Below are 15,039 nucleotides of genomic sequence, written 5' to 3'. Positions count from 1 at the left end.
AATGGGAAAAACAGCCAGCTAGCATCAAAATGACAGGATCAAATTCACACATAACAATATTAACCCTAAATGTAAACGGACTAAATGCCCCAATCAAAAGACACAGATTGGCAAATTGGATAAAAAGCCAAAACCCATCTGTGTGATGTATCCAGGAAACCCACCTCACATGCAAGGATACACAAAGGCTCAAAATAAAGGGATGGAGGAAGATTTACCAAGCAAATGGAGAACAAAAAAAAGCAGGAGTTGCAATTCTCATCTCTGATAAAATAGACTTTAAAGCAACAAAGATCAAAAGAGACAAAGAAGGACATTACATAATGGTAAAAGGATCAATGCAACAAGAAGAGCTAACGATCCTAAATATATATGCACCTAATACAGGAGCACCTAGATACATAAGGCAAGTTCTTAAAGACTTACAAAGAGACCTAGACTCCCACACAATAATAGTGGGAGACTTCAACACCCCATTGTCAATATTAGACAGATCAACGAGACAGAAAATTAACAAGGATATCCAGGACTTGAACTCAGACCTGGACCAAGCAAACCTAATAGACATTTGCAGAACTCTCTACCCCAAATCCACAGAATATACATTCTTCTCAGCACCACATCACACCTACTCTAAAATTGACCACATAATTGGAAGTAAATCACTCCTCAGCAAATGCAAAAGAACGGAAACCATAACAAACAGTCTCTCAGACCACAGTGCAATCAAGTTAGAACTCAGAATTCAGAAGCCAACCCAGAACCGCACAGCCTCATGGAAATTGAACAACTTTCTCCTGAATGTTGACTGGATAAACACTGAAATGAAGGCAGAAATAAAGATGTTCTTCGAAACCAACGAGAACGAAGACACCACATACCAGAATCTCTGGGACACATTTAAAGCAGTCTCTAGAGGAAAATATATAGCAATAGGTGCCCACATGAGAAGAAAGGGGAGATCTAAAATTGACACTCTATCGTCAAAATTGAAAGAGCTAGAGGAGCAAGATCAAAAACACTCAAAACCTAGCAGAAGACAAGAAATAACTAAGATCAAAGCAGAATTGAAGGAGATAGAGACACGAAAAACTCTTCAAAAAATCAATAAATCCAGGAGCTGGTTTTTTGAAAAGATCAACAAAATAGACAGACCACTAGCCAGACTAATAAAAAAGAAAAGAGAGGATAACCAAATAGATGCAGTAAAAAATGATAAAGGGGATATCATCACAGATGCCAGAGAAATTCAAACCATCATCAGAGATTATTACAAACAACTCTATGCACATAAACTAGAAAACCTGGAAGAAATGGATAAATTCCTGGACAGTTGCCTCCTCCCAAGCCTAAACCAGGAAGAAGTTGAAACCCTGAATAGACCAATAACAAGGTCTGAAGTCGAGGCAGCAATTAAGAGCCTACCACCCAAAAAAAGCCCAGGTCCAGATGGGTTCACAGCCGAATTCTACCAGACATACAAAGAGGAACTGGTACCATTCCTACTGAAACTATTTCAAATAATCCAAAAAGAAGGAATCCTTCCCAAATCATTTTATGAGACCAACATCATCCTAATACCAAAACCCGGCAGAGACTCAACAAGAAAAGAAAATTACAGGCCAATATCCATGATGAACATAGATGCAAAAATCTTCAATAAAATACTGGCAAGCCGATTGCAACAGCACATCAAAAAGCTTATCCACCATGATCAAGTAGGATTCATCCCGGGGATGCAAGGCTGGTTCAATATACGCAAGTCTATAAACGTAATTCACCACATAAACAGAACCAAAGACAAAAACCACATGATTATCTCAATAGATGCAGAGAAGGCCTTCGACAAAATTCAACAGCCCTTTATGCTAAAAACTCTCAATAAACTAGGTATCGATGGAACGTACCTCAAAATAATAAAAGCTATTTATGACAAACCAACAGCCAATATCATACTGAATGGGCAAAAACTGGAAGCATTCCCTTTGAAATCGGGCACTAGACAAGGATGCCCTCTCTCACCACTCCTGTTCAATATAGTACTGGAAGTTCTAGCCAGAGCAATCAGACAAGAAAAAGAAATAAAGGGTATTCAATTAGGAAAGGAGGAAGTCAAATTGTCTCTATTTGCAGACGACATGATTGTATATCTAGAAGACCCTATCATCTCAGCCCAAAATCTCCTGAAACTGATAAGCAACTTCAGCAAAGTCTCAGGATACAAAATCAATGTGCAAAAATCACAAGCATTCCTATACACCAATAATAGACATAAAGAGAGCCAAATCAAGAACGAACTGCCATTCACAATTGCTACAAAGAGAATAAAATACCTAGGAATACAACTAACAAGGAACGTAAAGGACCTCTTCAAGGAGAACTACAAACCACTGCTCAACGAAATAAGAGAGGACACAAACAGATGGAGAAACATTCCATGTTCATGGTTAGGAAGAATTAATATCGTGAAAATGGCCATACTGCCCAAAGTAATTTACAGATTCAACGCTATCCCCATCAAGCTACCAATGACCTTCTTCACAGAACTGGAAAAAACCACCTTAAACTTCATATGGAACCAAAAGAGAGCCCGCATAGCCAAGTCAATTCTAAGCAAAAAGAACAAAGCAGGAGGCATCACACTACCGGACTTCAAACTCTACTACAAGGCTACGGTAATCAAAACAGCATGGTACTGGTACCAAAACAGAGATATAGACCAATGGAACAGAACAGAGGCGTCGGAGGCGACACAACATATCTACAACCACCCGATCTTTGACAAACCTGATAAAAACAAGCAATGGGGAAAGGATTCCCTGTTCAATAAGTGGCGTTGGGAAAACTGGCTAACCATATGCAGAAAGCAGAAATTCGACCCCTTCCTGACACCTTACACTAAAATTGACTCCAGATGGATTAAAGACTTAAACATAAGGCCTAACACCATAAAAACACTAGAAGGAAACCTAGGCAAAACCATTCAGGACATAGGCGTAGGCAAGGACTTTATGACCAAAACACCAAAAGCATTGGCAACAAAAGCCAAAATAGACAAATGGGACCTAATCAAACTCCACAGCTTCTGCACGGCAAAAGAAACAGTCAATAGAGTGAATCGGCAACCAACAGAATGGGAAAAAATTTTTGCAGCCTACCCATCTGACAAAGGGCTGATATCCAGAATTTACAACGAGCTAAAACAGATTTACAAGAAAAAAACAAACAAGCCCATTCAAAAATGGGCGAAGGATATGAACAGATACTTTACAAAAGAAGACATACAAGAGGCCAACAAACATATGAAAAAATGCTCATCATCACTGGTTATTAGAGAAATGCAAATCAAAACTACATTGAGGTACCATCTCACGCCAGTTAGAATGGTGATCATTAAAAAATCTGGAGACAACAGATGCTGGAGAGGATGTGGAGAAATAGGAACACTTTTACACTGTTGGTGGGAGTGTAAATTAGTTCAACCACTGTGGAAAACAGTGTGGCGATTCCTCAAGGACCTAGAAATAGAAATTCCATTTGACCCAGCAATCCCATTACTGGGCACATATCCAAAGGATTATAAATCGTTCTACTATAAGGACACATGCACACGAATGTTCATTGCAGCACAGTTTACAATAGCAAAGACCTGGAACCAACCCAAATGCCGATTGATGATAGACTGGACAGGAAAAATGTGGCACATATACACCATGGAATATTATGCAGCCATTAAAAATGAGGAGTTCGCGTCCTTTGTAGGGACATGGATGAACCTGGAAACCATCATTCTCAGCAAACTGACACAAGAACACAAAACCAAACACCACATGTTCTCACTCATAGGAGGGTGTTGAACAAGGAGAACACATGGACACAGGGAGGGGAGCACTATATATGGGGGTCTGTTGCGGGGGAGTGGGGGGGACAGCGGGGGGGGAGTTGGGGAGGGATAGCATGGGGAGAAATGTCAGATATGGGTGAGGGGGAGGGAGGCAGCAAATCACACTGCCATGAATGCACCTATGCAACAACTTTGCATGTTTTTCACATGTACCCCAAAACCTAAAATGCAATAAAAAAAAGAAAAAAAAATAAAAATAAAAAATAAAAAAAAAAAAGAGACAAGTTATCTTCCACTCAACATACAACTGTGGACAGGTATAACAAAATAATAGGAAATCAAATTTAAAGAAAAGAGCGGGAAACACACAGCAAGAAACACACAGAATTGTCCAGGACAATTCTGAAATTCAAAATTTATGCTTTCTTTATTAGGACTCAATTTTACTCCCTGGATCTTGGCTCCATTCCATGATCTCTTGATCATGTCCTCTGAGTCACCCTTCTCAGCCTATTTCCAGATCAAAGAAGTTTGTCATTCCAGGATGTATTAGTCCATTTTCACACTGCTGTAAAGAAAGTACCTAAGACTAGGTAATTCATAACAAAAATGGTTTAATTGACTCATAGTTCTGCATGGCTGGGTAGGCCTCAGGAAACTTACAATCATGGTGGAAGGGGAAGGGGAGCCAGCATATCACAGGGCAAGATTGGGAGCAAGGGGAGGAGGAGGTCCCAGACTCTTAACTATAGCTCACATCAACTGAGTGAAAAATCACTTATCATCAAGGGAAGGGTGCTAAGCCATTAATGAGGGATCCACCCCCATGGTCCAATCACTTCACACCAGGCCCCATCTCCAACGTTGGAAATCACATTTCAACATGAGATTTGGAAGGGACACACATCCAAACCACATAATCTTTCTTTAGCTCATCTCTCTGCACATTGTACAATATATAACTAAAAGAAACCATTGATACCTTCAACATTCTTCATGGAAATCTCTTTAGCCATGCTCATCAGTTCAGGTACATTTTATTTTTTATTTTTTTCCTATTGCTGCAAGGTGTCAATTTTGTTAAACTCTCTGCCACTACCTACAAAATATCTCCTTTCCTCTAGCTTCCAATAACATTTTCCTGGCTCTTTTTAAAGCACTCACTAATAGATTCAAGGAGAGGGAAGGTAGATTCAAACTCTCAAGGTGAAGCCATGCTTTATCATCCTATATAATTCATTTCACTATTTTCAGATTTGTAAAATGGTGATAATAATAACAGCTACCTTGTATAGAAAATCTTTTATGTTTTAGACATAGTCTTTGTACGTTATATGTATTATCTCATTTATGCTACACAATAACCCTACTTTGTGGAAAGTATTGCTATCCCCATTTCAGATTAAGGACAAAGAGGTTGAGTAATGCTTCCAAAAGTCCACAGTTTACAGGTGACAATGTCAAGTAACAAGATATACTGAGATCAATCTCTATAGCTTATACTTTACTTCATGTCATTTCATGCTGAGAAGAGATCATTTATACTCAATGCACTTGCAAATTAAATCAAAATGTAAATGCATCGGGGGAGAAATTTAATAACTTTTCCTCATAACCAAAGAAATATTCTTTTATTGTAACAAAAGAGAAAGACAAAAATAAAATAAATATTACTCATAGTGATTGGAAAGAAATATAAGAAATTTATTATTTTGTATGCTTCAGGATAAGAGAGGTGAGGGAATATAGTGATACTGATATTATCAGCAATGTTTTAGTTCTGTTATTTCTGAAAGGAATTGAAATAAAGTAAAATAATATTAATAATTGTAAGTTTTATGGGGCTTATACAAGGATAGATGGTATAGTTTTTAACTTCTTAAAAATCTGGAAAAATTAAATTTTCCAGTACCTTCAATGTCCAAAGAAAATAACTTCAAATATTTTGGCATATATCTATCCAGTCACTAGAGACACACACACACACACAAACACACAGACACACACGTTCACACTATATGATGCTTGTAGCCTGTATTTTTCACTTAACCCAATATTTAAATATTTTCCCCATTTTAACATTATTTTTAATGGTTTCATAGTATTTTATATGAGGCTCCTATTATTGGACATTTAGAATTTTTGAGATTTTTTTCTGTTATAAGCAATGCTTATATGAATATTCTTCCAACTGAATTTTGTCCACATAACCATGATTATTTGGTTAGCATAAATTCCTCAAAGTAGAATCCAACAGCAAAGTGTATGTACATTGTCAAGGCTTTTATATCATATTAAAGCAAACTATAATATAAAATTATAGTGTATATATACATACACACACACACATGCACACACGTATATGGAGAAAGAAAGAGAGAGAGAAGTAAACCCCTCTTTAAAGTTTCCTGTTTCATCTTTTGGAGGACTCAAAATATTCATATGTCAGATTGCTTCAAGTTAGGTACCTGCAGTGCTGGCCTCTGACTCTCATGAAGAGCTTCCCCAGAAGAAAGGCAAGCCCTAAAGAAAAGAGGCCTTAAGTAAAATAAAACCTCAAAGCTATAGAGCTATGTGTCCAGATCTACTGGCCTGTCCTAAAATAATTGGCTCATTAACTAGCTATCCTGGTTTAGTACCAATATCAAAGACTAATAGGAGAATAGGCTGTAGGTTTGCATACTCTCCGGACATACCAATTATTCTTTGGATACAATGCTGTGGGTACAGTACACTTTGATATCAGAAAAACGTTAAGTGGGCTTTGGTCCTGAAGCTGTGATCTAGGCATACACAGACAGTGAGAAGGGAGACAGGATATGATAAAGGGCAGTGGCATTGAGCAGAACAGCATGGAAAAGGGGGCACAGTAAGAGCTTATTAAGGACAGAACAAAGGTTTGGCTCTTCTCTTTATGTCCGTGTAATTTTGGAGTTCATTTGAGTGGGTTTTGCAAGAGGGTCATTGGTGATATGAATAGACACACATTCTACACTTACAGAGATTAGTGCCATCATGAAAACCACCTCTGTCACTATGCATGGCTTTCTACCCCCACATCTTCCACCACCGTTTCCCCCGTCACACTGCCTCCGAAGGCAGAACTAGAAAAATGTTGACAAGGAAACTATTCCAAAGCAATGAGTTTGCTGGGTTGCATAACTAAAGAAACCTTCTTTCATCAGCCATAGAGTCTGTACTCTGAGGCACATGTAAAGGAGCAGACAGAATCAGATTAAGGGAAAGGCCAACTGAACAATTGCTCTGGTGCTCATTTATAAGAGATACTCAAATATAAATGGAATAAAATGACAAAATATAAACTATTATTACTTCTAACAAGGTAGGAAACAAAGTAAACCAAAACCATTACCTCTCCTTTCCTTCAGATCTATCTCTGTTGAGTGAGTATGTCTACTGGGTCATACAATTAGTAACCAGCTCAGTTAAAGGAGGTATATTGTTCTTCAAAGTCCTAGTCCAGTGCTCTTTTTACTGCACTGTATGGCTTCTCTCAAACAATGTATATTAGTAACCAAGTTATCATTCAAGCTACTATGTGGAGAATGGTTTCTGTGTTTGTCTTGTTTCGTTTTAGAAGTCAGTCTTGATATTTTAACATGTATACTTGACTTAAAATAAAGTAAATCATTATCTCCATGTTATTCCTAAGAACAATACAAGGAACCTTAGATTGCTTTCATTACAGTAAGATCCTTCCCAGTTTACAAGTAATTTGTACACTTTTAGTTATATCTTCTTTCATCCTTTTTAGGGAAAGACATAATCTTTGGTGTTAGGCCTGAGTTCAAATTCTATTTAAATAAAATATGGTTCATCCATGCAATAGAATACTGTGTATTCATTACAAATTATAATGTAGATACTTCGTAGAACTGTATGAATTGACATGGAAAAGAATATATAATATATTGTAGGGAAATGATACCAGAGAAGTATACATAGTATGCTATAATTTATATTTTTCAACATACGTGAGTAGTATTTATAAGTAGAGAAAATGGCTGAAAGAACAGATACCAAAATATAAACAGTGTTCAGTTCTGAACAATGAGAATAGGGGTGGTCTTAATTGATTTTTATTTTGTATGTCTATTTCATGTATTTTTCTCTGTGATGATCATGATTTAGTTAGTTAGTTTTAATTGTAAAATTGTTAAAAATTACAAATACTGGTCTTATTATAAAAGAAATCCATCTTACACTCAGAGAGCTCCTGTCAGAAGTTATTACCCTGAAGTTTCCCATCTGAAGCCTGGATGAGATTATTAGGCCCAGTATTCATGACTGAAGGTGGTTGCTTTCAAGATAATTAAAATACTCCTCAGTTTGCAATCTAATAGATCAATTGGATAAGCAAGCACTCATCAAGGTATGAATATTGAGGTTCTCTTTTATTTTCTTAGTCTAAATCTTAGATTGTCTACAATTTTTTTTCTAAATTATTGCTAGGATATAAACTCAGTTATACCTATCATCTTTTTAGATAACTTCCACTCATGTTTTCTGTATTACTCCCCTTCCCCCATTTTGATCTACATGCCTACATCTGACACCTTTGAACATCATCATTTTATTATCTCCCCACCATTCCATCTATTTGAGTAGAAAGAATTATTTCTTTCCAGGTGTGGCTGTGATTTTACCTGGTAGGCTTTGTCTGGCCTCTGTCCTTCTAGACATAGAATGGGAGCCTTGATCACAGAAATGTTATTATTTTAGTGACTCCAGAGGCATTGCACATTCTAAAGCTACTTAGACACTCCCATTCCCACCTCCCATTATGTACTTTCTAGGTGATGCATTTCCCAACATGTCCCAAGTGGCTCCAGTGTCTCTGAGCAGAACAATGACATTTTCCAGTAAACATTATGCTCCTCATTATATAAGCAGTCCCAACAGCAGATTGTTGGTCTCACTCTGAACTCCAGCCAAAGCATACTTCTACATTAATACAGAGAATATGGCATTTCTCTGTTGTTCATCTCTCTCTGTTTATGTTTTCCTCAATCTGTCTCTCTTAGTTTGACTGTCTTTTTTGGGAGGGGGTTGGGCAGGGGCAAGTGTGCTGCTTTTCTCTTTGTTTCTGTCTTTCCCTCAAGCACATTTTCTCTTTAAAAAAATATTCTGTATCCTTTATTTAGACTGTATTTCAAAAAAATGCAAGAGTATTGCTGGGAGTTAGGTGTCTGAGAAATTGAGCTCCAATAGGGTTCAGAGATTGACTGATTCAATTTCTTCACCTTGCTGTTCACTCTGCCATCTGTTTTTTTGCCTAGAACCCTGCTTATATCATGGGATTCTTGGGGTGTTGCTTCACCAGCTGGAAACCTCTGTAACCAATGGCACCTTTGCATGAGTTTTACTCGGGCCCTCTGTGCTTATTCCACCTACTCGACCTGGCAGGCTGCACTCGGCCACACTACTGGCCTGCATCCCATGCCTGCCAAGGGTGAGTCAGGTGCAGAGCAGAGAGGGTTGTGTAAATGAGCATGGTGTGGGTAGCTCCTCTTTGCAGCTAGTTATCCAGCGGTCTCCTTGAGTCTGGCTGAGTCTGGAGCTTTTATGGGTCTCAGAGGGGAGGAAGTGCATGTTGATTGGTCCATAGATGGGCCTGGGCAGGCCTGGATAAAGCACCTACCCCAGTCTAGAGGACTGGCAACCTATCCCACAGGCTTTAGGCCCTCTCTGGCTTAGATGTGGGGCTTTGCCAGGACCCACCCCCTTTCACTCAGAAACCTGTCTGCCTCTTGCCACCATTCATGTCACCCAGGCTACTCATGCTAAAAGGCACCTGCAGGACAGTGCCGAGCTGCCTTCAACCTCCACTCAGCTTCCTTCCCATGCTCCTCAGTGCCCAAAATCTGGTTGGTAACAAGGCAGCAGGGGCCTGGTGTGTCTCCACTGCCCTGAGTGTACATACACCTGGCAAGGCTATAATAGCACCCAGACTTGGCCCCAACCCGGCTCTGAAATTGCAGCTGGCACCAGGAGCTGGGAGTGGCCAGGCAGCAGGAGCAGACACCTCTGAGCCTGAGGGCAGGAGGGTGGGCCTTCCTAGGACCCCAAGAGTGCAGAGATGCCCAGGTCTGCAGCTATGACTTGGGTGGCTGCAGCTGTGCCTGGGAGGATGGGGCTCCTGCCTGCTCCCAGTCCCCAAAACATAAGGAGTGCTGTGTCTACAACCACAACTTGTGTGGCTGCAGCTGTGCCCAGGAGGGCAGGGCTCCTGCCTGCTACTGGCTCCCATTGGCTCCATGGAGCACACAGTCCTGGCCACAACTCCCTCACTGCAGTTGGCATCATGGCTCCACACAGCTATCGCTGACATCAACTGCACATAGTGTGCAAGCTAATCTTCTGATGGATACTGCCCAAGGAATATATGTCTTTAGTTATTTTACAACTGTGGTCTCCAGCACCCTGATATAAGTTATAAGCCAGCCTGAACTCAGCACATGGTACGTCAACATCAGAAACTTTCTCTAACATCCAAATAGACACTCATCAACATAAACAGACATTATCTTCCTTTCAGATAAAAGATCTTAGTTTCTAAAAGGTCAGAAAAGTCCACCTCTAAAAGCAGAAACCTAATAGTGCCCTTTAAAGAGCTCCTCTTAACAAATGCCCCACATCTATTTGCTCCAATGAAGGAATAAGTGGTTGAAGAAATAATTGTTTAGAAAGATGTAGGCACTGGCCCTAGATTTTGAAGCAGTATAGTAAGGAGAATGATTTTACATAGAAAAAGCAACAGAAAAAAAAAACAAAAAAACTTTTATGTATAGGTTAGTAATTGCTTTTTTTCTTTCTTTTTTCTTTCCTTTCATTTTTTTTTTTTTTTTTTGAGACAGATTGTCACTCTCTCACCCAGATTTGAGTGCAATGGCACAATCTCAGCTTACTGCAACCTTCGCCTCCTGGGTTCAAGCAATTCTCCTGCCTCAACCTCCAGAGTAGCTGCCATTACAGGTGCATGCCATCATGCCCAGCTAATTTTTGTATTTTTAGTAGAGACAGGGTTTCACCATGTTGGCCAGGCTGGTCTCAAACTCCTGACCTCAAATGATTCTCCTACCTCTGAGAGGGGAGACCCCCTTCCCCCCTCCCACTTCCTGGCCTCCACCTCCTCCTCCCCTCCGAATGGGAAGGAGGGTGAAAAAGAGAAATAAAATACCAAAGAGCTAGGAAAATGACTCCCTTTTTGGTTCCCAGCATCTCTGCTATCTGTAAGCCTTGAAAGAGCTGCAAATTAATGTTATTCCCACCAGCTGGAGCCCAGCACTGGGTCACACCCCTATGTCTGTATGGCCCAGGCTCCCTCCTGGAAACACCTCTGCCAACTAATAATTTACTGCATTTGTCTTGTCTCCATAAGCCCCCTCCCCTGCCTGTTCCAGCTCCTGCTGCATATGAACTAGCAAATCAAAGATTGTAAGGTCAGACATCCAGCCAATGGGACAGTGACATAGTTTCTCCTCAGTTTCCCCTTTAGCATTGTAAGCCTATAAAAGGGAAGAGAAGCTGCTTCTCAGAGAGCTCAGTGAATGAGGCTGTAGCCCCCCCACAGCTCCTGGCTGAATAAAAAGCCACTTCCTTCCTCAGTTTGGTGTTCGAGAGGTTTGCTTCTCACCACTCCTGCTTCATCTCAGCTTCCCAAAATGTCAGGATTACAGGCATTAGCCACTGTACCCAGCCAGAAATTGTTTTCAACTGGTTATAATTAAAGCACATAGCCCTTTTTAAAAATAAAATTTTGACAATAACAGTCATCACAAAAATAGCATTTGCCTCACCAGGCATATGCAAGGAACACATAATAATTTATATTATTATGCATTACATTTTGCAAATCATAATACAAATAAGAATCCTTGTAATATAGACCAAAGGATACACATAGCTGACTGATTACTATGTGCCAGGCAGTATATTAGGTGCTTTACATGCACCAACTAATTTAGCCACCACAGTCACTCTAAGAGGTGACTAGAGTTATCACCTGTTTTAGAGATAAGGACACAGGCTCAGAGATGTTAAGCAGTTCACTGAATGTCACACATCTAACAAAGAGTTGTCTGGCATATGGATTTGAAGACAAAAATATTAATTGCATCTCTATCAAAACCTAGTAGCAAGCAAAATATGAATAAGGTAGAGAATGATGCTCAAATGTCTTTATTCCTTCCTTTCTGTTTCTTCCAGAAATTAGTCCTCACTTTCCAATCTCAAAAGCCTTTTCCTTTTTGAGCATTTACTTGGACAGTCTATACCACCACAAATGTAAAAACACTCAGCTGATTCCTGACCTCTCTCAGCACCCACAAACCACTAACGTTACTTTCACATAGCCATTTGAAGATTGCTTAACAAATAGCAAATCTTGCATTGATTAATTGGCATTCAACTATGAGTCTGGTGAGCCTAAGGAGAATAACTTGTTTTTAGTGAAATAAGCCTCACTCTGCAAAGAATTGGTCATTTTGCTGTAGCCAAGGTTATCTTTTGCAGTAAACTTGACTCCTACAGGAAAAAAAAAACAAACGAACATAAAATATAACTTATTAATTCCTGCTCTAAGATCTTGAGAAGTCTCTTCCTCTTTCTTATCTAAAATATAAGCTATTTCCTCTTTTAGTTCAAGCCTTTTACCTCCTTCAAAAATCCATCAATGCTGGGAGCAGTGGCTCATACCTACTATAATCCTAATACTTTGAGAGGCTGAGGGTGGTTCACCTGAGGTCAGGATTTCAAGACCAAGCTAGTCAACATGGTGAAACCCCGTCTCTACCAAAGATGCAAAAATTAGCCGGGTGTGGTGGTGAATGCCTGTAATCCCAGCTACTTGGGAGGCTGAGGCAGGAGAATCGCTTGAACCCTGGAGGCAGACGTTGTAGTGAGCTGAGATCATGCCAATGTGCTCCAGCCTAGGCAACAAGAGGGAAACTTCGTCTCAAAAAAAAAAAAAAAATCCATCAAAATGCATCCTTTTAAAGAAGGATTCGATATTAACCCATACCCATTCTGACCAGAATTATTATTCTCCTTTCAGGATCCAGATTTTATAAAGTTATTTTGCCTTCACTACATTTAGTTTTCAAGCTGGTCTCAAGTCGTTTTATTTCTATATGTTGAATGTACTTAACCAGATGATACACTGGCCCCTACCTAGAAAAAGATCGCATATGGTAAAAATGGTATGGAACTTGATGTCTAGATTTGAATCTGACTGTTCATTGTGCTGCTAACAAAACATGGGGACTTTTGCATCTTAATTTGCCCATGTCTTAAATAACTAAATGTGTTCTCTAAAATATTCCAGGCTTTTTTCAATTTAAGAATTCTATTACTTTAGGATTTCTAACTCCTCTGTGATATAGTGCCACTAGGGCATCCACGCTACCATTCCTTTCATTCACACTCTAGATTTTGATGAGATACTCAGATCTTCTTCCATTAACTATGACTGATAAAACCTTTTCTCCTGAAAATAGAAAAAAATATCATTAATGAAAATACTGAGGTCTAAGATATTCAGTATCTAATAGTTGTAAGTATTATGACATGTTTTCAGGCAACATCCAGAAAATAGCTTAAACACCATTCATTCAATAAGCATTTATTGAGTACCTACATGGCCAAGCTCTTATCTACTATATCACTGGACAAAACTAAGTACCTGACCTCAAAGAACTTACATTTTAATGAGGAAGGATGGAGACAGCTATATTCAAATAAATTAAATCATATGTTTTAGCTGATGGTATTCAATGCTACATAGAAAAAAATTCACAGGGGAAGGAGACTGGGATGCTGATATTGAAGGGGTTGCAGTTTTAAAAATAAGGTCAGGTGGCCGGGTGCTGTGGCTCACGCCTGTAGTCCCAGCACTTTGGGAGACCAAGGCAGGCGGATTACCTGAGTTTGGGACTTTGAGACCAGCCTGACCAACATGGAGGAACCCCATCACTACTAAAAATACAAAATTAGCTGGGTGTGGTGGCACATGCCTGTAATCCCAGCTGCTCGGGAGGATGAGGCAGGAGAATCACTTTAACCCGGGAGGTGGAGGTTGCAGTGAGCCGAGATCACGCCATTGCACTCCAGCATGGGCAACAAGAGCAAAACTCCATCTCAAAAAATCAAAATAAAAAATAACGTCAGGAAAGGCTTCACTGAGAAAATGAGATTTGAGTAAAGACCTGAAGGAGATGAGAGAGCGGATCATGTAGATATCAAGAGGAAGAGTTTCCAGGCAGAGAAAAGAGCATATACAAAGGCCCTGATATATTTGAGGAAAAGCAAGAATACAAATATAACTGGAGTGGGAAGATTAAGAGAGACACTAAGGAGGGGAGGTAAAAAAGGTTATGGGGTCCGGATCATGAAAGTCGTTTTAGGCCATGTAAGTACTTTAGGGTTTACTCTGAAATGAAAGTCATTAGAGTGTGTTCAACACTGGAATGTCATGAGTCAATCTAGGTTTAAAAAGGAGACTTTCTGGTTGTTTTGAGACAGTTGGAGTAGGAGAAATGGTGAATGTAGGAGCTATTTGAAGGCTATTTCAATAATCAAGAAAAGGGACAACAATCATTTGCACCAGTATAGTAGAGGTGGAACTAATGAGAAGTAGTTAAGTTCTGGATATATTTTAAAGATAGAGCCAACAGGTTTTCTAAGTGGGTTGGAATGTGAATTAGGGACCTCCTACTCATAACATATCTGTCAAACACAGCAGGAGAGTAGTATTGGAATTACAGCTAGAATTATACTAATACTAGAATAAGAATTATAGCTAACACATAGCACTTACTGCCACCCAGGCATTATTCTAAGTGATTAAACTCATTTAATCCTCATAATAGCTCTGTAAGGTAGGTACTGTTGTTTTTTGTTTGTTTGTTTTTTTGAGACGGAGTCTCGCTTGTCCCAGGCTGGAGTGCAGTGGTGTGATTTTGGCTCACTACAACCTCCGCCTCCTGGGTTCAAGTGATTCTCCTGCCTCAGCCTCCTGAGTAGCTGGGACTACAGGCAGGCGCCACCACACCTGGCTGCCTGGATTTTTTTTAAAGCATCTACTCAGGTACTTAAAATTAATCAGTGATTTGTTTCTTATTTTTATTTTTTAATTTATTTTTGGATAAGTAAACTGAAGCACAAAGAAGTAATAC

The sequence above is a fragment of the Aotus nancymaae genome, unplaced genomic scaffold (assembly GCF_030222135.1).
Source record: "Aotus nancymaae isolate 86718 unplaced genomic scaffold, 86718_ANA_hifiasm-v0.15.2.pri h1tg000004l, whole genome shotgun sequence".
Classification (NCBI taxonomy): domain Eukaryota; kingdom Metazoa; phylum Chordata; class Mammalia; order Primates; family Aotidae; genus Aotus; species Aotus nancymaae.
Note: the sequence above shows the minus strand (reverse complement) of the source record.